Here is a 22,358-nt window from a genome sequence, read left to right as displayed (position 1 = left end):
ATATGCAACACCAGTCCCATTAAAAAAAAAAAAAATAAAGGAAGAACTCAATTTCTAGGATAAAGAAAAGCTCCAAAGGATCACAGAAAATCAGGCCTTTGGGTTATTCCCTTCCCCCAGAGACTGTAAGAATTCAGATCCCCGGCATGGTGACTAGTGAGAGCATTAGTGAGACCTGATCATTTGTAGGTGGGAGAGCAGGGAAAGCAGGCCCGGCCTCAGAGGCAGGAAGGACACTCCCATTGCCCGTTGGCTTGTCCTTCTCAGTCTCCTGTTCCTTTGTTCTTCCCAGGCTCTTCTGGCACCATCCATCACACCTCTTGGGTCTGGCTCTATTCTCCTTGTGGGGGCAGAGCCCCAGAAAGAAGTTTCCAGGCTCTTGGCCTCACATAGACAGGTGCTGGCTCAGGTAGTAAATGGCCATCAACTGTGATTGCATGGCCATCAGCTGTGGCTAGTTGGCCGTCAGCTGTAACCAGTGAGCCATTGGCCACTAATATAACTGCTGTGGCTACGCTAGGAGAGAGAGGAAAGAGAGAAAGAATGGGGGCTAGCAAGAAGATGGCGGCTGGGCTGGCAAGTGTGGATGGCAGTTTGCGGACAGTGTGGATCCAGCCTCCAGTGAGAGTATAGTGCCGCCAGAGAGAATATAGTGGTATGACTCCCCCATCTATGGCTCCGTGGGTGTTCCTTTTTGGCCTCGCCATATCCTGCGTTCTTTTATGGGGAGCGGGAGCAGAGACCCCGCAGGTCGCCCCGCTCAACAAATGGCGCAGCGAGCAGGGTCTCCCGCATGACACTCCTATACCGTTTTGAAGCATGGTTCTTTTTCACCCGTGGCCTTTCTAAATCCTCATCCATTTCTACCTCTCTTCCATTGGCCTGATATCATTTGTTTCAGTGTTGCATGCTGAAAAGACATGGATCTAGACCACGCATCATACACTGAAGAACACTTCACAACAAGTGCCAGGTATGCGGTGAACAGAGACATGGCAGAAAATTAACTTGTGATTTAGAAACAAAGAGAGGAGGTATTAAGTGCTACATTAAGGGGGGTTAAAGGGAATGCACGTCAATGAACTTATGTGGCATGTTAAAAGTGTGATGCTGAGTTCTGCCTATGTTCTACATACTCCCAAATGCCACCATTTTGGAAGAAATGAATCCTTTTCATTGTGAAACCTGAGGTTTTCTGGAAATTTTAAGAAAACCTCAAGAAAAACATGCTGTGTTTCATCTGAACCAGCAGTACATCCAAGGCGCAAGGGCCACTCAACAATAAGACCTACCTGACTAACAGAAAATATCATTTTGACAGTTAGTCCAAAGTTACTCACTCGTAAACCTGATGTTTTAGCACATCACAATCTGGAGAGCCCTTTTAAATAATTATTTTATTTGCTCTTCACCACAATTTAGTAAGGCAGGTGTTACCATTCCCACTTCAGAGATGAGAAAGCTTAGGCTCCCAGAGGTTACAGGACGCACTGAGATAGCTTGGTCAGTGGTTAAGAACGTGGGCCCTGAAGCAGACCCCCCAGGTTCAAGTCCAGGCCCTGCCCACTGTTAATTCTGTAACCTTGAGCAAGTTACTTAACTATCACTATGCCTTAGTGTCTACATTATAAAACATGGACAAATGGCAATACTACCCACCTCACAGGGCGGTTGTGAGGATGAATTGAGTTCACACATTAAAGCAGTTATAGAATTAGGAAGCTAGTCAGCCAGTGCCTGGCACACAGTAAACACTTAAGAAATGTTTGCAAAGCTCAATTCCCACAGTTAAGTGCTTTCAGGTCACAGGAGGTATCCTTATCTTTAACAATTACATTGCTTCATTTTTTTTTATCAGCAGAGAAATTAGCTATTTCTCACAAAAGGAAAATACATGCTAAAAGGAAACTTTGGACTGGATAGAATGAGTCAAAAAGGAAGAATAGGGCAAAAGTTCAAGTGTGGCTTCTTAAAAGAACTCCATTTATTCTTGCTTCCAGAAAAATACTGCACATGATTTAAGTATTTTCAGTCATTTTAGAGCACAATGAAAGGTCAAGCTAAATGCAAGTAATATTTGTGTAGCCCATGGTGACTGTTGGGGAGTCTGTTTCCCAGGGCCTGGTCCTTTATGTGGACAATGAAGCAGGTCTCTGGACCAGCACTGAGGAGAAAGGGCCGTGCAGCCCCCACCCCGCCCCCAGGCCTCCAGCCTCCTCCTACACCCCTTCCGTGAGAGCTTTCTGTGAAGAGTGGAGAACAAAGATGCAGCTCGCAACTCAGGAGTGCTACAGAAAAGAGCAATTTCACCCAGGAGAGAAGGCAGTGGGAATCAGCAGAGGAATATGACCAGGACACCTTTTTTAATTTTTGTTTTGTTTTAGTGGCTTTGGGAGCACAAAAAGAGGATGAAAAGCAGAGAATGTGGTGTTGACAGGGCAGCGAGGAACAGGGTGACCAACCAAGACATGAGAGGCTGACAGAAAAAAAAAAAACACAGGTGGCTGAATAACCATGAAAAAAAGGGGCCAGTCTGCAGAAGATACCAAAGCAGCAAAGAGTGTGTCAAGCAGAGAGTCAAGGGAATGTCATGTCAGAGAAGGTGTGGAAAAGCAGGTATGTGAGAGGACCATAACAGAGGCCACATAAAGCAAGAAAAAAGTGATTTCTCAGTCCTTTTCTAGTGTATGTGGAGGATGGGGCGCTGGCCAGTGGGGCTCCTAGCCATCATCTATACATTACACGTGTGAGGTCGGCTGCGGCTCTTTCTTAGAAATTAAACTTCCTTCTAAAGCATCCCATGAAGGGTGCTTCCCGTGGCACAGGTGTGGACTGGAGACTTCACAAGTCAAGTGCAGTGTGAGAAACTCAAATAAGGGACTCAGGGAGTCTCCAACAAGAGTTCCATGTGAAAAAGGAAATCTCATTTGAAACAGGAACATATTCGGGATTAAAACACCAAGTTACCAACTGTCACTCAGCCCAAAAGTTCTGCATGTTACAAGTATAAAAATAACAATAACATGATTACATTTGTATGGCACTCTAAAGTTTATAAAGAATTTTTATAAAAGTGATCTTGTCCCACATGAATATTTTTCATGCCTCAAGAAGACACGTTCTTCATACTATCATAAGCATCCCTAAGAATTGATTTTCTTACTGCAAACATTTTTAAAAATCTATAAATACTACTCATAGAATTTTATCTATAAGTACTATATGTAAATGCCACATGGTGGCCTTTAGGTTCTGAATCTATTCTAATATATCTACTATTGTACTTTTTCAAAATAACTAATTAAATATAATTTAAATTAACTGAACTAGGTGTAAACATTGCAATACTCTGTATAAGCCATTAAGCATCTTTCATCAAGAAGTTTCTATATTTCTAAACTCTCAGACATTCTAAGGGGGTACTGTAGCTGAATAATTATTTTAAAAAGAATGTATTAAAGGATATCCCTTAAGGGTCTTTAAAAACAGCTCTTAATAGCATAAACAGGAAGCATGTTATAAGGGTATGAAGAACAGTGAACTAAAAATGATTGTGGCCTATTTCCATAAAGAAGCATGGAAAAAAAACAAGTTAAAATTACTTCCAGCTTGCTGAGTTCAAATGAACTCTTATGTCATTAGGCAAGTGTCTTATTTACTCTTTGCCCTATATACAATAATATCATGTGTTGCTGAGAGTTACGAGTGCACATTAGCATTTTTTAATTTAGGAAAAAGAGGAAATTGTAAAACCCTAAGGAACAGTTTTCCAGTTGACATAGTTCAGCATGCCTGGAGGGTGATGTGTACTTTGTACCCAAATCTTTATTAAATGTTCTGTCCTTGAGATACAAAGATAACACTTCTTTTTTTCTTTCAGCTTTGACTGTACATTTGTGCGGATCTACCCTTTTTTGGTCATCCGGTTTCCTATGTGACTGACAGCATACATTTGGGACACAGCTGCCTGGCTTTGGGAGAGAAGTTGCAGCTTGGAGAAGGAAAGTGAAGCAGAGAGCTCACCCTTGGCCTTGGCACTAGGCACCAACCAACTGATGTGTTAAAAGCAAAATTCTATAGAAGGAGCAACTGATACTGTCAGTGCAGTAAGAACTCTGCAAAACTATTTGCATTAAGAAAAGCTGTGATACGCTAAATACTTTCACTGCATACACTAACTTCTGGAGTACATTAAGCCTTCTAGAAGGTTGTAGCAATTCTTTCTACACCACTGAGTCTTCACATAGTTCTAGGTTTTGGTTTCTCCAGTCCCGTAGTCCCCATGCCAGCACTCACTCTGCGTAGGTCTTCTGTAGCCCTCACCACTAGCTATACTTATGGTATTTATTCACTCAGTTATTTGTTTCTTCAGTGTCTGGCCCCTGCACTAGAATATTTGCTCTCTGTATCGGGACATCCCCATCTACTGAAGTTGAGTACTGATTCCTTGATCAGAGTTAATCTGGCCCAGAGTATATCTGGCCCAATATATATTATTCACCAATACAGAGGTCACAGAAAGACCTGCCTGAATACATTCCTTTATTTAACAGATACTCATTGAACATTTCTTCTGTACCACGCAATGGGCACAGCACTGGGGTGGGGGCGGGTAATACTGGTGAACAGAACTTACAATCAGAAAGTCGATGGTCTATTATGGTGCTAGCTGAATATATCATGTACCATCTTGCTGAATCTTTGAACAGGCCAAAGAGAAAGAAGAATAAGACATCAATCAGGGTTACGAGACCAAAGCTACCAAGGTGCTTTTGCTATTGACTAGGTCTGGCCCAAAGTTCAAGGGTTAAAGCCTGAGAACATTTTGCCCCTTTAATTTCCCATGTAAGGAACTTCCAAATACCAAAGCTTAGAGGACCCAGAATGCAAAATCCTTTCCATTACTTTATTGAAAAATTACGTATGCTGTGATTTATTGCTAATGCTGGTCTTTCAAAGCATTAGTCAGGACATCTGCAAACCTTTGGACAACAGCTGCCAATGCAAGTTTAACATTTCATGGGTCAGCACTTAAAATCCAACGAATAATAAATCATCCTTGTAACTAGGGCGAGGCACTGGGTTGGTAATGTATTGAGAGTTTGTTAAAAAGTATGATCTATAGATTACGTTATAACTCAGCACATTGGAAAATGGAAGCTAAGTAAAATAATGATTGCTATTTACCATGTCTCTTTCTTCAGTGGTACGTTCTCTCTAAGAAAGAAAATTTCCTTTTACAGAAAGAAAATTTCAGTGTGTATTAACAATATAAAATTTGGTGATTTCAGATGTATACATGCTTGAAAAACAGAATTTCAGCACTCTTTATAGCTTTATAGTGAATAATCCATAGGGGGTAATATTCTATTTAGGACTTGTCAGAGCAACATTTGGAAGCGATGTTTTTAACTTGTTTTGGAAGATATTCATTGATTTTTCCAGCATATAAACATTTTTATCATTTTAATTCTTGAAATATTACAAGTAATTGCTTGAGCCCTGGTAGAACAAATGCTACATATCAAATATCCATGTGGTGTGAGGAATGACTGTATACATCTGTTTAGGAATGGCTGTGACATATTCCAATGTACTTTAATAGACTCACAAGAGAAAAAAATAAGGTCCTTTAATAGTGGACGACTTGCCTCTGCTATGCAGACTCTATGTACCTCTCTTACCATCTTTCCACCTTGGCATACATTTTCAGGGCAAGTCAGGCTGTCAGTACAGAAACTATCAGCATTAGGATTGCCAAAACTGACTTAATGCCTTTTTTTTAACAAGAGGTAAAGCAGCAGCTAAAGGGAGAAGGGGAGCTGAACCTTAGAGGAACAGCCTAAGCAGAAGGAAACCCTTTGGGACCTAGAGAGAACATTCAGCATCCAATGAAACTGATTTCAAGTCCAGTGTCCAGCTAAAGGAGAACATGAGAGGAAACCCAGGGTCAGTGAGGTGTGTTGATATTTATTGAAAGAAACACTCATATAGACTTTCGAATTTATTTTCTTTCTTTTGATGAACATTCCTTAAAAGAAGCTGAGTCATTAGCAACTATTGAAACATTAATACCAGTTGTAAGAAGACTATAGGGATCCCTGATTTTCAGAGATGGCCCAGATATGCAGGGCTACAGCTCCCAGGAATCTTGTCTGCACTATGACCGTATCCTCCCACTCCAGGTTGCCTGGTCAAAAGGTGGTCGATCAACCCAAGTTGGATGAATTGGATTCTCTCTTCTAGGGACCTCAAACTTGGTGCTGTGAAACCCAGAGGGTGGAAGTCACGCTAACAACAGTCCCTTAGAGAAGAGGGCCACACGATGCCACGCTGTGATTGCCAGCGCGCCCCTGATTGCGGTCCTTCGTTCAGCTCTATGAGATACCACAGGACCCTTCCCATAAAACATTTTTTCAACAAATCTTTTTTGGTTTAAGCTTGCTGATCAAAGAAACTTGTAGGTTAAGGAACATTAGCACTCTAAAAGAAAAGTTACATTTTGTTAAAGAAGAAGTATAAGGGACATGATTATAATTCCTTAAGTTTGCAGGAAATTCTACGTTTTACAGATACTCTCCGTTACATGTTCCATGGGTTACAAATGTGACCCATGGCAGGGCTGGGGAAGTATTGCTATTATCATCCTTATGACAGAGAAAAGGCAATGGCAGCTCAGAGAGGATCCGCCTATGTCCTGCAGCCTGGCTCTGCTGGCATGTGGCATACACAGGCTTAGAACCCAGGTCTACCGACGGCTGGTCAAGCGCCCTTCCCACGACAAGCCATGATGCATGTGCCATCTAATACTTTCTATTACTTCCACCTTGGCAAATCCTACCTGATGGTATTCAACCATATTTTTAACATACAAAATCCTAAGTTAAAAGGGAATCTTACAGAGAATATAAATAAAACAGAAGAACAGAGCTATTCTGAGTGTGTGTATCTTTTTGTTCTCTCTTATTCCCCAATTCCAATTTGGTGGCTGGGAAAAGTTTTAAAAAAATCAAATGTATAGTTATTGCCTTAGTGTTGATATTTGCCAATACAAAGAAAGTAAGACTGAGGTGCTTCCTTTTGATATGAATAACAAGTTTACCATCTTCTACACATTATAACTAACAGCAGGGAGTAGCCTTTGAACTACATGGCGGGAGAGTCCAAGCTGTTTTCATCTTACATGTATTGAGCATGTTTCCTCAAATATGTCTGGTTGCTTATAATTCTTATACATATATTATTATATTAACATGTTCTGTATTTTATAAAACATGAACAAAATAGAAAAGAAGAATAATAGAAATGATGCACAGTTTTGCTAGTCATGATAACCTCAAGGCAAATAAATACACACAGGACGAGGTTCATGATTAACCACAGTGGATATAAATCCATATATCTTCCAGATAATGTAGAATTTGGTGCCAGCTTCTTACCAGATCTGATTTAATGGTCACTATTTATTACCTCATAATGTGGTTGACAAAGAGTTTACCCTAAACTTTGCCATTTTCTTATCGATCACAATATTAAAATTATCTTCAATGTATGGGCATTCTCTGTAGAATCTTGTTAAGTATCTGTTAGTTGGCGAGGGTTGCTCAAATTAAAATGTAGAATTTGTAAATCCAGTTAACCAGACATAATATATTTCACAAAATAATCAAAGCAGATGAATCAGCAGGGAAGTCACTGTGAAGGGGAGGCCTCACCTCTCGCCCTCCAGGGGATACCCGACCCCTGACATGTGGCCCCAGGGACTCTGCCGGTGTTAATACAGTTGCCATCAGTTATCCCAATGTTTCATGATAATAAAATGAATGTAAATGCAAGTTCTAATCAATTTCTCCCTCCCCCCCAAGTCTGTGCACCCCAAGGAGCTCTTCTCAAGAGCTTATCCCATTTTGGAAGCCACTTTGCCATGCAGCAAGGAAGTGGTTTACTTCTAGAGCCACTTACAATCACAGGAATCTCTAGGCCTAAAGCTACGCATGACTAAAACAAATCAACCCAGACCAAAAAGACAGTGATTGCATTTAAAAAAAAGTCTTTTAAAATTATGACCTATAAGTCACAACCAGAAAAGCACAGAAAACATTAATGGATAATGTAATGTACTATACATTACCCATGTAACTACCAGCCCAGTCAAAAAGGAGAACATTCATTGCCAGCACCTCCAGAAGCTCTCTAGGTCCTTTCTCTTCCCCAGCACACCCTCCCTTAAGAGGTAAACACTACCCTAATTCTTTCAGTCATAAATTATTTGCTTTTCTTTATAGTTTTAGCCACTTATGTACACGGTGTGATCAACAAATATGGTGAATTAGTTTAAATTTTTTAAAAATGTATTACAGTAAAAGACACATTGCGATTAATTCCCCTCAAAATACTCCCCTTCGCTTCAAACACACTTATCCCATCATTCTTGCCACTTTCAGTGTCTTTAGTTGCGCTGTTGTGGCTGCCTCGATGTCCTGAATCGATTCAAAACGTTTTCCTTTCATGGTCATTTTGACTTTGGGGAAGAGCCAGAAGTCCCATGGTGCCAGATCCGGTGAATAAGGTGGATGAGGACACATTGTAACATTTTTATTTGACAGAAACTGCCGAACCAGAAGCGATGTGTGACACAGAGCGTTGTCATGATGGAGGTTGAAGTAAAGACACTCACGAAAGAGGACTTCCAGAACTGCTTCAGAAAGTGGCAATGATGGGATAAGTGTGTTTGAAGCAAGGGAAAGTATTTTGAGGGGGATTAATGGCAATGTGTCTTTTACTGTAATACAATTTTTAAAATTTAAATATTTACTATATTATTCAATCACACCTAGTATATACGCCTAAGCAACAGAGTTTAGTTTTGAATGTTTTCACACTTTATATAAATAGAATAAGATTGCTATGTATTCTTTTGTATCTTCTTCCTTTCAACATTTTATATATAACATACACCTCTGTATTATTATATGTAGCTTTAGTTTATTCTTTTTTCATTGCTGTATAGTATTCCATCCAATGATTACACAACAATTTATTCAGCCATTCTACTACTGATAGATATTTTGGATGTTTCTAACTTGAGACAGATAAAAAAAATGCTAACAACATTTTACACCTGTCTCTGGATGTACGTGAGTATACATTTCTCTAAAATGCGCACACGCGCACACACATACACGGAGGGTAAGTGGAATTGCTGGGTCCTATCTAACTTAGTTAACACTAAAAAAATCTACGTGAAGGTAATTCTAGTCCATCTCTTGGCAATCAATTTTAATATTAACTAACTCTTATTTAGCCAATGAGCTCATTAAATTACTAGATTTATCTTTCCCTAGACTTTCACTCCTGGCACATTCATTAAATTTGAACTACGACATTAAATACATTTAACTCTGTTAAAAAATACTTTGAAAATTTCCAACGAATTTATCGAAGCCCATTGCCCCAATCTCCTCCCCCCACATATATTTTTTATATAATATAAGAACATTTTTCCTTTTAATGAGGGTCAATATTGTGTTTAATGAGTGAACAAAATGTTCATTCAATATTTAAAGCAATTTTGCAGCAAAAGGTGTCAAGTTAACACGCATATTTATCAATCATGGAAAGCCAAAAATGTCAATCCTGTAGGCAAACTGAGGAGTACAAATACAAATAATAAAGGTTAATTTAAAACTTCACGGTCTCCAATGTTTCATTATTGTCATAAGTGATGTGCAAAGGGACTACATAAACGGAACATACTTAGATGACAAAGTTGTGGCAGCAGTGAAACCCATTCAGCAGTCTCCCATTGTCTTATTGGTAATAAACTTAATAACTAACATGTATTATAGTGCTTTCTGCATCATTGTTCACGTATACAATGCTATTTTAATCCTCAGAACAACCCTGAGGTAGGTACTATTATTCTTCCCATTTTCAAAAGGAAACTGAGGCACAGAGAGGGAAAGTAACTTAATCAAGGTCCCTTGGCTGTAAGTAGTTGAGTTGGGAATCAGAACCAAGCTCCCTGGTGCCTCAGTTCAAATGCTACTCTACTGCTTTGCAACCTGTTAGTTTTGTTGTCATTGTTATTTTGAAAACAAGAAGAGTTCTTTAAGACCAGAGCAAAATGTGTGAACCATAAGGGGAAATAATCTATGTACATTTGTTTTCATTTATGAAAAATTTGTGAAAATGATTGTAACCAAGCAGCTCTAATTCTGAGAGAACTAATTAAGAAATGAATTAAGGGATTCAATGGATACCCAAAGTAGTCATTAGGGCTCGAAGATCTGGAGTTTGGGTCTAAATCCAGCTTTGGCACTTGCATCCAAAATAAACATGACCAGATAAGTACCACAGCTCATGATTAAAATGGACTCATACAGCTTATGTGTCCACATGGGAGAGGCTTCTTCCTAATTGAATTCGGACACCTCTTCAGTTATGGTGAGTTTCATTTGCCATCTCCCTACCTTTTGTAACTTCTGGCATTAGCATTATGCTGAGGGAAAAATCATTTCAATCAGTGATGTCTGCAGAGTGAGCATAAAAAGATAAAAGAAAAGCCTTTGAACTGTAATTAGAAAATTCCTTAAGTGTGCTCATGTGACATATGTTTGAAACTATTACCAACTGGCAAGACAAGTTACGGAATGGATGTCCAATGTCACTGTTCTGGGATAAGCAGCCAGTAAAAGTCGTGTTCCAACATGCGATTAGAGTAATCTTTTACAGGCCAAAACATTCCTACTTCCACCTCTAATATGATTAGTGACAGACAGCTGGAGGCATCTCATTCTCCTGACGAAAATATGATCAGAATTGTTTTCAATTGGTACATCTTTCCATCAAGCTGTTTGTTGCCTTCCAGCAGAATAATCAGTTTCTGATTATTTGGTATGTTCCAAGAAAAACAGGAATTGATTGTGCCCTTGTGTGTCTGATGGCGAGAAGTCTGCCAGAATGTACATAGTAACTCTTCAGTTGCCTAACGGAAAGAAAAACTAAGCAATGTATAATTTTGTGTGTGTGGGGGGGGGGGGGGGGCGTGGACCAGTAATTTTTATAATTCTATTTGCACAAAAATAAAGTGTTTTCATGGTGATTCAGATTTCAGATACGCGGAAGTAAAATATTCTATTCCATTCACAGAAAACAACTAACTCCCACCAATGTTAATGATTTTTTTCAAAAACTTAGTCATTTTACTATGAATATCTCAGAATTATAGAAGAAGAATCAAGTTTCGATTAAACATTCATAGATATATTCAGGTGCGATAAGACCTCATTAACTTGGACGACCTCAATTTGGAATTTATAATCATTTGACAGGGTCTGAACCAGAGATGATCTTTTCACAATCCATGGCTTGCTAAGCAAATTAATTTAAACAAACTAGACTGCTTGGGGGAGAAATAAAAATACTTCAGGGAAAATATGATGAACCAAAAATAACAACATGCTTCCTGTCCAGAAAATACTTTTCATGAGCCCAGTCAAATGCCAATAACCAATAACAATAATCACCATTTAATCGAATGTCAATCTTATGTAGTTCACTCTGTATGCATGAGACAGAAACACCCCAACAACTTTGTAAGATGGGATATAATAATCCCCATCTTAGAGAGGAGGAAACTGAGGCTCAGAGAACGCAGGTGACATGCAAAGGCTGCACAATTACTGGCAGCAGAATGCAAAGCCAGGCTGTCTTGCTCAACTGCCTGTGTCCTTCCGCTCCCACTCAACACTAAGTGAGCACTTAAGATTGTAAGTAAGACTTTTAGATTCACTGGAGCAAGTTCTTCAACAGCCGTAACAGCAGCAAAAATGGCAGTCACTGAGCAGAGGGAGAGCCAGCCAGGGAGTCTGGCTCCAGAGCCCCCCACTTTTAACCATAACTCCTTTCTACAGCATAAGGACATCTGTAAAATACTTTTTTGGTGGGTACCTTGAAGTGTCTTGCATTCATGGAACTACTCTAAAAACTCGACAGTAATGTCGATGTAGGTGGAGAAGGGGGATAGAGGTGAGGCAGAAGTGCCGCAGGCCCACTGCCCCTCCGCCTCCCCAGCTACAATGACTTCAGTCTACACCCCTATACACAAGAACTCTGGTGTTGAGACCCAGAGAGGCTGACAATGTCTGGGAGTCAGCCGCAGGTGCAAGGGCAGCTGGCCATGTGCACGGAGGACGATATGGAGAAGGGAAGGACTATCTCTACTTACCTGGGAGTCCACAGAGATATTCCTGAAAATAGCCTGGGTTCTGGAGTGCTCTAGGAAAAAGGAAATTTGCGAGGTCAGATCTCACATTTAGTAGCCACACCACCCATTTCCATCACACCCACACCCAACCACAGGATCTGGAGTCAGACAGACATGACATTGGTCCTTACCCGTGACTTAATAGCTGTGTAGGTTGAGTGAGTAACCTCTCTGTGCCTCAGTTTACTCAACTGTAAAATGAAAGATAATAGTACTTTCCTCCGAGTTGTTGAGAAGACAGGATAATATATAATTTGTGCTGAATTTAGCACACAATAATGATATTTTAATAACAGCATAGTTAGCATTTGTTGCTTGCTTAGAAAGTGCCTAATGTTATTCTAGGGCTTCAAATAGGCTAATGCTTCAATGTTCGGAGGTGGGCACTATTACCACTGGCATTTTGTAGATGTAGAAAATGAGACCAAAGGGTTGAATCACCTGTCTCATAAAAGTATACAGGGCAAGGGGTAGAGCAAGGCTTCTCTACCTGTGACACCAGAGCCTGGACTTGAAACCACAATGCTATCCTGCCTAATTTACTACAGATAAGTGTAACCATTGTTATTACTGTTGTTCTAATATTTCCTTCTTCAAGAGCTAGCCTATTCTATATAACCATACAACCCCAGGGAACTCACCATTTTGCTAGTAACCACTTCGGCAGGCACGGGGACTGTTGCCAGGGTCATAAGTAAACCAACCACCCACTCACTAAGTCAACAATGGTTTCAGGTGTTCCCTGAGAATTCCTGTGTGTCTGACACTCTGTTAAGCACGGTTTGGGGCTTCAACTGCTCTGGTCACTGATCCTGCAGAGTCAGACCAACCTCTATGAAACAAATGGGGGACAATGACAAGGAGGGGGCGCTGGGAAGGATGGGGCAGGACCTCAGGACACTGGATGCTGTGCCTGGCTCCGGCACCAGCTCTCTGGGTGACCTTCTTCAAGTCAACTGACCTCTCTGGATTTCATCTTCAAATGAGAGGACTGATCTAGAGGCTCTTAAGCCCTGAGAGTCTAATCTACAATTCTATTCTGACACCATTTCAATCAGACTGACTTTCCCTCCCAACCGTCCATTTTTGAGAGAATATATTATAACCCTTCGTTTACCTAACAAACTGAACACAAAGCCAGATGCTGTTAATAGTGCCCGGGATATCAACAGAAGACTCGGCCTGCACTTTGTAATTAGCTCTGTGAGCATGATGACGTCTTATCATAGGAAATCTTGACCATCAGGGGACCAGGAAAGAGTGCAGCCCTGAGGATAACTGTGAAGGCCCTGCCTGTCCAAGCTGAAACCTAGTAGTGGTCTCGAAGAATTCTGCACCCATCCAAAATCCAGGGCTCTGGTGTCCCAGGTGCCCAGCGGTCTGGGGGAGAAGGTGCCATGCTAAGATGACGGGACAGAAAATAAGGTCTGTGAAAAACATGGTAGAAACCAGACAACCAGTAAGGTGCTTGGGTTGGGGGTTAGGTTTGCTTTCTACGAGGAACAGTGTTTTATGCAATAATCCAGAGATGAGAACTCAGCTGGCCCATCGCTAGTTGACTTTCTGGACTTTAATAAAGTATACCATTGGCCGTTTTGATAGCAATCTTTTCTTTTATGTATGTGTGTGTGTGAGTGCCCACGTGCTTGCATCTTTGAGAAACACGTACTTCGACACAAGATGCTACTAACTTTATTTAAAGATCAGTTCATCGCATTTAGATATATTTGTTTTCACAGAAACTCCTTAGAGGGGAATAATTCAGTGAGTATAATGCTTCCATTAAAAAGAAATTGATTTTAAAATATGCTTTTCAAACTTTTGACAAAAATAGTCTTCTGATTTTCTTTATGAACTGCAAAAGGCAAATATTGTTGTGTTGACAATGACATAAATAACATGAGTTGTCAGATGAGATATTAAACATGTGTAGACTTAAATTTAATAAAGACTTTTAAACATACCCCAAAATGTCCATCAATGTTTGACATGGGAGAAAAGAGTATTTTGATAATTCTATCTCCTACTGCAATAGAAGTCGGCACAAGTCGCTACTGTTCTTAGAGAGAGGGGAATGATGGGATCCCTTACAGGATGGTTAAATATTTGCAGCATGTAATTTTAGAAGGCATGAAATGGTATATACCTATTTTGACAGGTATTTAGGTAATGGATATACTGTCTTTGCTATATCTCTATCGAAGTACCCTGTGCATGGGAGCATACAGAGAATTTGGTGACTAAACTAGCTCTGAAAGGGATTCCAAAAATGTTTTAAGCTATGGCCACATTATCGGAGTACATACACAAACTCCAAAGATGACAATTCTGAGGAACAATACTCTCTTGGATATATAAATTATAGCTTTCTTAAACTGGGACAGAAAAAAAATTAAAATTTTAGTAGTGATTATCTCTGGGGTGAACAATTATGGGTGACCTTTTTCTTCTTTATAATTTTCTCTGCTTTCCAAACTTCCTATAATGAGCATGTGTTAGTTTAACAATTTGAAAAAAGATGTTTTTTTCAATCTCATGCTATGTTACGGAAAATCGCCTGGCGTAAAAAGTGGCTTTGGAGTCAGACCAACTTGTGTTCAAATCCTAGCTTGTACCCTTTCTAGCTTGGTGCCCTCACATACGTTACTCAGCAGCCCAAGGTGCACATACAATGGAAATAATTACGCAGGACTCGAAGCATCACTTTGCCTGTTAGAGGTGAGATACTGTCGCACAGAGTAGAGGCCCAATAAATGACCATCACTCTTCTATTTATCATACACAGGGAAGAGAAGTTAGGCTTTTCTGGTAACAATAAATAAATTTGTTGGTGTTTATAAATTGATGTTTCAGGCTATTTGTTTATAGAAGCACTGAGTTTTTGAAACGTAATGTTCAGAAATCTTCTAACAGTTAAAAGTTCAGAAAATGAGTAAGTAGGAATAGGCGTCACCCCCCCCCTCTCTTTCCATCACTATTATTTGATTCTTACAGTCTGAGGTGCTTGGGTTCACTTGTACCTCTTACTATGTTCAGACATCCTCTGGCTGGGACGAGAGTTGGGAGAAAAGGGTTCAAGCAGACTCACTGGAGCACAGCTACTGCAACTGAGATCTTTTCCATATTGTCATTCCTTATAGTTCAAGTGAGCAAAATAAATTACGGGATTGCTTAAATGAGTAGTGAGGGACGAGACTATAGATTCTCTGGCTTTTCTTTTCTTTCTTTCTTTTTTATGGTAGCTATGCTGATATTTTCATCCTATTCATCTGAAGGTACTTCACTCAGGTCTGTGATAAAAGTATACATACTCAACAAAATATGGCTGTTGGGGATATGTTGCCCTTGGATATATGTTGCTGTATACCTGACTACAGCAAGAAAAATTGATTTAACTGGCTTTAATATCAACTCTGGTATTTGTTGACACGTGGAAATGAAAAATACCAAAACCATGAAAAGCTTGATATATAGGTCAAATCCCATTTTAGCTCACTCCAAGGGACTGTCCAGTCTTGTGTATTGGAATTGTGTTCTAATGCTGCTGCCCTTATCACAGACTGGAATTTTTTCATTATAATGGGATTTGCTATACAAATGAGTATCAGTATAGATTTTTATGTAGTACAATTTATTGTAAAAGTAATAACAACAAAAAAAATATCATTATGTACTTAACGTCTCCCTTCTCCCAATTCTGGAGGCATATCTTGCTTTGAAACGTAGTACCACTGCAAATGAGGAAAATCAGAATAGTTTCCAGTGTAGAAAAAATAGAATTTAGAAAAAGATTCAAAATAAGTGTAGCAAGCAGGTTTAGCCACTCCCTGCTAGTATGCTCACGGAGTCTGAGGACCATGGGCCTTCCATTGGGTCCCTACTGCTAAGTGGTCATGGAGCCTTGTCTAAAATGTCCAGTACCCTGCTCACATACTCCCAATTCTGGGAAACACCACAGAGCCGTTTCAATCATGAATTGCTTGAAACACCTTCGTAAGGGTCCTACAGAATAGCCCAAGCTAAGGTGGCCAATGAACAAATTCTGTCCCTCCAAAGGACTGAAAGTAACTGCTTGGGACACAGTAAAAGGCAAAGAGGTTAGCCCATAGCAGCCCGGGGAAAGGGAGTAAGTGCAGACTCAGGGTAGGGAGTTACTGTCCTGCAGCTGGCCTCAGAAGTAGTTTCTTAGCCCTTATGGACATACCCAGGTCTGGGAGAAAAACCAAGAGAGACTTCTGAAAAGTTTGCATGGACTCTACCTAGTGTCAAAAATTCCTAACTTCTTGTTCTCTTTCCTTCTTCCCTCCAGCAACATGATTATCTTAATAATCAAAGAGTCTCCTTTAATTTTTTATAACACAATCTTGTTGGAATATGTTTTTCTACCTGATAGTCTTTTTGAGTCTTTCTTATTGAAAGCGACAATAATGTATGAAATATACAAGTTTTGCTTCTATCTTGAAACACCATAAATGCCTATTTTCATAAGTGTCTTGATTGTATTCAAAGGAACCACCTATTGACACCAAGGACCTCCTTCCCTCATCAGAGGAATAGCCAGGGGAGTGAGCTTTGCGAGGCTTCAAGCTGGGCACCAGGGGTTTCCAGGACAGAGCAAGGGCCTGGCCCATTACTAGTGGATAAAGCAAAGAGTTAGGAGGGTCTGGTGAGGTTAGCCCTAGGAGTGGTGCATTTTTACATATATTTTATAAATATTCCCATTATTCATTTGAAAATATCTCAAATGGTAATCGGCTTCTCCTCAAGAGGGATGACCTGTCACCATCAATGAAAACTGGGAAACTAAAGAGAGAAACACTTTTGAGTTAACCGAGTGGTTTGCGCAATACATTTAATCCTCCACATGACCTCTGACTATGCAGTAATCATTATCTCCATGTGAGAGCTGAGGGAGCCGAGGCTCAGATAGCAAAGCACTTTGCCCAGCATTACACTAAGTGATGGAGCCACATCTTGAATCCAATCTGCAGGTTCATATCCAATTCTGTGTTCACAGTGCGAAGTACTCACGAGTTGTGTAGGGCCCAGATTTAACTTGGTGGGCCCTTTCCACCTGCAACACCACCGTGGGGGATACACCCTCAACAGGCCAAGTTAGTGGTCATGTTCTGTCAAGACCCAAAACCTTTTTTAGTCAGTGGATTAGGAATGACACTGTCTCTCTCTTGCAAGAACTAAAATGACTGAAGAAAAGTAGAACAATTCAAAGACAAGAATGTGTAAGCTCAAAGGCTACAAAAATTCAAGAACTCAAAAACCAAAGATAGCTTTCTTGACTAGACAATAGTTGTTGAGAAACTGTACAACAGAGTACCTCTTGGATATGAAGTACTACATACCAGGTGGTTGTTGTTTTTTAATTTTTACTAAGAACTAAAACCCACAAAATGACAAACCAGGATTACCCTATTAAAAGACAACTACAATGGTTCCTTTGTTCTGAGAAACTGTGTTAGGGAGTGACTGGCAATACTTATACCTTCATCTTCACATTAATTATACATTTTTCCTACAAAATTGACTGCCACACTACATGCTGTAAGTCAGATTTGAGAGCTGCCAAGATAAATGTTCTGAATGGCTGATTTTTTAAAGACAACCTGTCAGTTCACCAAGTAATTCTTTAGGGGTTTCTCCCAGTACACTTTATGTCTCCCCTTCCCCTATACTTAGACCTATAGCAATTATTACAGCTCTTTCCTGATGTATCATCTTACAGCTAAGACTAAAGATTTTTCTTTTCAACCGCTAACATACAAGTAATGAAACTTATCATTTCTTTTGATAGCATCAATTTACTTTGGCTGTTATTATTGTTTAATTCCCATACTGATTTATAAGAAATTCTCTGATTCTTAGGGAGATAAGTAATTCTGGCCTAGTCCATACAACTAAAACAAAGATGACTTTTGTATTACTGACTAAATAAATATTTTCTTCCCTGAGGTTTGCTTTCATTATGTTTTATTTCCTTTAGTTAACACCTTATTTTAATGAGGCTTGATTCCAAAACATATAAGAACATACGCACACAAAAGGTATTATACTGAGTAAGCCAAGCCGAGAGTTCCAGCCAAGTGTCCTATCTCTTACATGGCACCAAGTGACATTTTGTAAAAAGCACAATGGTAACTATTCATTCCGCCAGCTTAAAAAGATAGGCATGAATTGCATGCCAGAATGGAAAAGCTTAAGCTTTGAAATCAGACAGCTGGCTTCAAATACCATCTCTACCACCACTATCTCTGTGACCTTGGGCAAACTACTTAGAGCTTTTTCATCTGAAAAATGGGGGTAACAGACTTACCTCATCAAGGCTGTGGAAGAGTTAAATAAGAATTCTGCTGTAAAAAACCTAGCATATTACCTGGCACATTAGTAGACAGTAAAGAATCGTTAGTATTTTTTCTGCCTCTTTATAAAATACCATTAGTAATTCATTTTGAATCTGTTGTCTATGCACAAAAATAATATAAAAGACATTAACTGTGGTGCTCTTCGTGATAGCAAAGAATTGGAAATAGTGTAAGCGTAGGGAAATGATTACATTAAGTACATTCATATATTGAAATTTATGCAGTCATTCCAAATATTTTTCAAATAATATTTTATGACAAGGGAAATTCCTACCCTAGAATTTAAGAGAGGAAAACAGACAAGAAAACCTATATAATAATAACAGCTCACATTTACTGAGTATTTACTATGAGCCACGTACCATGCTATATACTTTAGATGCATTATCTTATTAATTCTTGCAAGATGCATACTATCACTATCCCCATTTTGTAGAAGTAGAAAGTGAAGTTTTGATAATTTAAGTGATTTACAGTCACTACATAAGTAGCATAGCCTGGACTAGAATCTCAAAGTGTAGGATTACAAAGCACTTTTAAATACTATGTGACACTTACTCTTTAGTATAGACTTCCTATGTCCACCTTGAGGCTTGTTTAAATACACACACACACACACACACACACACACACACATACACACATGTATGATGCTCACATGCATACTTACAACCACACATACATGCATATCCGGAAGGAAAACACACCAGATGCTGTGAATGATAATCTTTGGGTGGTGAAATTTTAGCTGACTTTTAATTATTTTTTCAGTATCTTTTCCAAATTCAATGAGTATGCATTATTTTTACATTAGAAAACAAATTTTTTCAAAACAGAACATGTGTGTACTTTGTAAAATACAAAGTATTACACAAATACCAGTATTTTTATGAAGTGATTGATACTTTATTCCTTGACTTATAGATTTGGGCTCCTCAGTGCTACTATTCTTTTAAGTTATATTTTCCCATTGAGTCTAAGGTAAAAAATATGTAAAAAATTATTTTGTACATTAATATAACAAAATATAGTACAGAAAGTACCATATGTATTTGACAGACATTCGATATTAATGTAAAAAGTCAAGAGTTTGTGTGAAGGATATTAAAAAAAAACTCTTTTCAAATAGTACAGAATTTTCCACTCAGAGAAAACACACATCTGTGAGTGACATGATGTCATCAGCTCATTTGCTGTCATGGTCATGTTAGTGATACTGTCACGGAGCTATTTACATAGACGCCAGCACACTGTTTGGACATGCCTCAGCCTGATTACTGTCTATCCCAGGAGGTGCGAATATAATGATGTGTTGGAGTGACACCTAAGGAGCGATTTCCTGTCATACCACCAATTCATTTTCAGAGCAATGATTCCACAAAGAAAACGGAATGATGTACAAAAAAGCAATTCCTTTGAACCAAACAAGTTCATATGAATGAAAATTATAGGTGAGGTATGAATTTATTTTACAAAATTGTTTTTAAAAATAAATTTAAAATAAGGTTATTTAGATATGCTTTTCAGTAAATTTTTCAAAAGAAAAATTAATGCAATCTAACAGTTACTCCAAATTAATCTCTTTTCACTTCATAATAGAGGTTCTAGGATTGGCAATAAGTGGATCAACAATTATAGTGTCACTAAGACATGTATTTGACTAAATCTTTGCTGACTGTATCCTCTTAGACAACCTGGGGTCAAAAAAGTAAATACCGGGGGTGCCAAAAAAATGTATACACATCTTAAGAGATGTCATCTATGCTCAAGCAGTAGTTCGCCATAATCAGAAGTGTTTAGATGCTAATGGTAACCACTTTGAGCACCTCTTGTAATTGCGGAAGTCAAACATGACTTGTATTCATCTTTTGTTATTGGTATATATTGAGTATTACAATTAATAAAGTTTTTTCCTTTCTTAAAATGTGTATACATTTTTTTAGCACCCTTTGTATTAGTAAAAGATTACCAAACTAGTTTTGTTTAAAAAATCTAACAAAATTCCAAGAAGTCTCTTCTAGAAAGTCACAGAGCTCTATCTTTGGCCTGTCTCAGTCAATATTATATCAATGACAAAGTAAGTACCATTCTCAAATCTGTAATTGATAAATAAGTGAAAAGAAGTACCGCTAATACCTTGAATTTTAAAAAATACATTGAATTTTTTAAAGTTAGAATTTAAAAATGTCTTGATAGAGAGGAAAAATGATTTGACAAAAAGAAACAACATGTAACAAAGATATGTGTGAAGTTCTCTACATAGGTTCACACAACTAAACAAGGGTAGAATAACGGGAGCTTGGCTTTGTAGCAATTGTTAAGATGTGGAAGTTTTATGTGACTTTGGATATAAACTCACAATATGCTGTCACTGATTTAAAATGGAGGCTAACCCAATATTTGACTAGGTTAATAAAAGACAGGTGCCTTGAATAGGGGAGTTAATGGCAGCCATGTGTTTTCCACCGCCCAGAGAACTCAGGAGGAGGGTGTTGAGTTCAAGATGCCTCACTTTTAAAATGGCACAGGCAGAGTGGCGAGTGACCAGAGGAGTGCTAAAAGGCTGGGAAATTTCAGTTCGGAGACCTGGGGCCACAAAAGCCTGAAGAGAGAGGACTTCAAGTAGGAGATACCATAGCTATGTCAAATATTTGAAGAGCTACCCCACAGAAGGTGCATGTCTGTTCTGTGGACTTCAAAGGGCAATGGAAAATGAATGGGGAAGCCGCAGGGAGGCAGATTTCAGTATTTCTGTCCACCTGTGCTTAATAATGAATATTGGTCCAACCACAGATGAGACAAGGCCCAAATCTAAAGGGGCTTTAGATCTAAGAGGATTGCAGACTACTGTCAGCAGAATTCCTCAGCATCACAAATTGTGGGTTCCTCATTCCTGGTTCAAATGGCAGCTGGCTGCCTAGGATACTGCGGAAGGGATTCCTGCATTTGGGGGAAATGTCAGACCCCAGTATCGACTGTCCCTTTCCAATGCCCACACTCTATGCTTCTAATGTCCTATAAGTAACTTTCGTGAAGATACTCCTGGTGCATTTATGTAAGAAATAACTAAATATGGCTCACCTTAATAAATGAGAAATAACTATAAATTTAAATGCAATCCAGAAGAGTCCAGAACGTGAAATTCTACCAAAGTTTGGAAATTATAAATTAATGTTGTCATGGCAACCTTAGGTGCTATCATCTACTATAGCTGAAACATTTCTTGCTCTGGGACTACCAGAACAATAAATGACTTTATACATTCGATGCCACAAACCAGCACTAAATTGTATTTTGAATGCTTTTATTTTTAATTTTTGAGGCAGTAGATTTACATTTCCTCCTTGCATGTTCGCAATTTTAATATGACACTGTACTAAGGCTATGGCATTACAGTGGGGTGATCAATTGCATCAAGAGCCGAGGAAGTCACTGGCAGGCCGGCGCATGTACTGAATCCATTCCACCATTCAGACTTCACAGAGGAAATAAATGAGAAAGGACAAAGACCTTCCAGATCAGGACATTAGCAGTCACAGTAGCCAGCATAGCATCTTCCACTTTCTCCTTTACAAATTAGAGGACTGCCCACATTTCTATAATAAACACTCAGAAGTGGCAGTATGTCAGATCAGACTATCTCACTGCTGTTTATGGCACTTCAATAAATGGGTTTTCTCGGTTATGTATTAGCAATCACTGTAATATATGAA

At 39.1% G+C, this 22,358-nt stretch overlaps 1 protein-coding gene across 4 annotated transcripts in view; it reads right to left on the bottom strand.

The window, feature by feature from the left end:
* The window catches only part of SPATS2L (spermatogenesis associated serine rich 2 like), a 162,570-nt gene that overhangs the window by 128,397 nt on the left and 11,815 nt on the right, over positions 1-22,358 (bottom strand). For 3 of the 4 annotated variants that reach the window (XM_019746487.3, XM_074339757.2, XM_074339761.2), the window contains exon 2: positions 12,230-12,279. The exons of the other annotated variant lie outside the window; for it this stretch is intronic. The gene's annotated coding sequence lies outside the window, so the exon portion shown is untranslated. The remainder of the gene's footprint in view (positions 1-12,229; positions 12,280-22,358) is intronic. 4 annotated transcript variants of the gene reach the window in all.

This window comes from Rhinolophus sinicus, chromosome 17 (genome assembly GCF_057876585.1).
Source record: "Rhinolophus sinicus isolate RSI-liver-muscle chromosome 17, RSI-T2T, whole genome shotgun sequence".
Lineage (NCBI taxonomy): Eukaryota > Metazoa > Chordata > Mammalia > Chiroptera > Rhinolophidae > Rhinolophus > Rhinolophus sinicus.
Note: the sequence above shows the minus strand (reverse complement) of the source record. Positions and strands in the feature narration are given on the sequence as shown.